Raw genomic sequence first — 3,245 nt, forward strand, 5'->3', positions numbered from 1 at the left:
TATGTATCATGTTGATTGATTTGCAGATATTGAAAAATCCTTGCATAACTGGTATAAATCTCACTTGATCATGGTGTATGATCCTTTTAATGCATTATTGGATTTGGTTTGCTAGTATTTTGTTGAGGATTTTTGTTTCTTTGTTTATCATGGATATTGGCCTGTAATTTGTGTGTGTGTGTGTGTGTGTGTGTGTGTGTGTGTGTGTGTGTGTGTGTGATATCTTTGTCTGGTTTTGGTATCAGGGTGGTGGTGGCCACAAAGAATGAATTTGGAAGTGTTTCTTCCTCTGCAATTTTTGAAATAGTTTCAGAAGGATAGGTGTTAACTCTTCTCTAAGTTCTACTCCTCCATCTTGCCTGGAATGGAGGGGCTGCTTTTAGTTTGTATCCTTGCTGCTTCTTTCCTCAGCATATGTTGACTGTTATCCCCTTGATAGAGGGTGTGCCTGTGTGGCAGCCCATGTGTGCTCCTAGGATAGTGGGGGCAGTAATCAGAGCCTGCGCATGGTTTTCTCAGGGGCGGGTGCCTGTGAACTCCTGGGACAGCCAGGGCAGCAACCAGCACCTGCTCAAAGCCCATACACTCTCCCCAGATGGTGGGGGCAGCAACTGGCCCCCCTGGTCCTTGTTTTCCCGGTGGCAGTGGTGGCCCATGCACTCCCAGGAAAGCAGGGGCAGTGCTAGGCACCTACACTGCTCATGGGTCTTGTAGTTGTTCCCGCCCCTGAAGCTTGTGTAGGAGTTGTCCTGATGCCTAAGAGCATGTACAGGAAAGAAGCTCCTATGTTGATCCTACCCTTCTCTTCACATGTCCCCCAACAGTGGTACATTGCCTCTCTGGTGGGCCCAGGCTTCTTCCAAGTACACCATCATTTGCCACACTCTAGCCCCTTCAGGCTGTCTCTGTGCAGCTAACCCAGTCTTCTCCCTGGGTCTGACCTCCAAAGCCCAAGCTTCAGCATCCAGCCCCCACCCACACCAGAAGATGTGTGTCTTAGGCTGTGGAGTGCAGGATGGTGGTACCAACCATCTGTGCGGGTCACTTTCCACCTTGCCTTCTTCAAACGGGTTGCTGCACTCTCCTCCAAGGCCCCAGAGCTCCCCCTTCATCTAGGCTGATCTCCCCACAGTGAGGGGACTTTCCAGGGTTCAGGAACTTTTACTCCTTCATAGCTCCCTCTATGGGGTGCAGTCCCATCCCAATTCCTTTCTCTATCTTTTTTATTATTTTTTCTTTTGTCCTCCCCAGTTGTGTGGAAGTTTTCTTTCCCTTTCAGATGTCTGAGGTCTTCTGACAGCATTCAGTAAATGTTCTGTGCAAATCGCTCCACTTGTAGATACATTTTGATGTATTTGTGGGAGGAGTTGCACTCCATGTCCTACTCCTCTGACATCTTCATCCTTGTCTATCACCTCTACTCATTTTAACAAATTTTTGCAGAATTTAGTTTCATTGATTGGACTTTACAATATCCACTTCAAGGGCAAGCCTCTTCATGATTTTAAATCAGTGATTCATACAGAATAAACTTCAAAAAATTCACTAATCTTCTTAACACAAGTTCATTTCATTGTACAAGTTATAAAGAATCCTGAAAACCACACTTTAGGAAATAAAAACCACTCAAAATACCCACAAGTCAGGGATAAAGACTTTATATTTTAGGATTCACTTTGCAATATTTGTTTTTTTGGGTATATATTTGCAATTATCTATGCAAATTTACTTGTGGGTCTTTTTTTTTTTTTTCAATTAATAGACTCTGGTAGAACACTTTTAGGTTCACAGCAAAACTGAGTAATAAATACAGAAAGTTTCCATAAGCTACCTCTGTCCTCTCTTCCCTCCCCATGAACACAAACAGCTTCTCCCACCATCAACCTCCCAGTGACAATATAATACACATGTTACAATCAATAAAACAATATTAACACCACATTATCAGTCAAATTCTAAACTTTACATTATGCTCACTCCTGGTGTTGTACATTCCAAACATTTTGACAAATGCAAATGACACCTATCAACCTTGATAATATCGTACAGTTTTACTGCCCCAAAAATGCCCTGTTCATCCCTGTCTCTTCCCCAAACCCTAGCCATCACCTGTCTTTTTTTTCACAATACCTTTGCCTTCTCCAGAATGTTATACACTTAGAATCAGAGAGTAGATTGCCTTTCAAGACTGGAAATATTCATTTAAGGTCTCTCCTTGTCTTTTCTTGGCTTAATATCTCTCTTTAGTACTGAATAATACTCCATTATCTGAATGTACCACGGTTTATTTATCCATGGATCCACTTAGAGGACGCCTTATTTCTTTCCAAATTTTGGAAATTATGAATAAAGCTGCCATAAATTTTCTGTGGACATAAATTGTTATCAGTTCCTTTGGATTAATATCAAAGAATGTGATTGCTGGATCATATGGTAACAGCATGTTTAGTTTTGTAAGAAACAAGGCTTCCAAATTCAGTGTTGCATTTTGCATTTCCATTGGCAATGAATAAGAGTTGTTGTTGCTCCACATCCTTGTCAGCATTTAGTGTTGTTAGTATTTTGTATTTCACATATTCTAATAGGTGTGTAGTGGTATCTCAGTGATATTTTTATTTGCATTTCACTAATGGTATATAATGTAATCTTTTTTTTCAATTTTATTGAGATAGAATTGATATACAGCACAGTACAAGTTTGAGGTCTACAGCATAATGACTCAGTATACATAGATTGTGAAATAATTACCACAATAAGTTTACTTACCATCCATTACATCACATAGTTACAATTTTTATTTCCTGGTGATGAAAACATAGGATTTACTCTCTTGGCAATGTTCAAATGTACCATAAAGCAGTATTAACTATAGTTATTATGTTGTTCATTATATCTCCAGCACTTATTTATCTCATACCTAGACGTTTTTATCTTTTAACTACCTATGTCCAACTCTCCCACCACCAACTTCTAGTAACCAAAAATCTGATTTTTTCTTAGGAACCTGTTTTTTTTTTTTTATGATTCTACACCTAAGTGAGTTTATGCAGAATTTGCCTTTCCTTGTGTGATTTCTTTCAATTATCATAATGCCCACATGATCAGTTCATGTTGTGACAAAAACAGGACTACCTTCTTTTTCATGGTTGAATATTATTCCGTGGTGTGTATACACCACACCATCTTTATTCACTCATTTTTCATCCCAAACAACTGAATTGTTTTCATGTCTTGGACATTGTTAA

This window comes from Delphinus delphis, chromosome Y, assembly GCF_949987515.2.
Source record: "Delphinus delphis chromosome Y, mDelDel1.2, whole genome shotgun sequence".
Classification (NCBI taxonomy): Eukaryota; Metazoa; Chordata; class Mammalia; order Artiodactyla; family Delphinidae; genus Delphinus; species Delphinus delphis.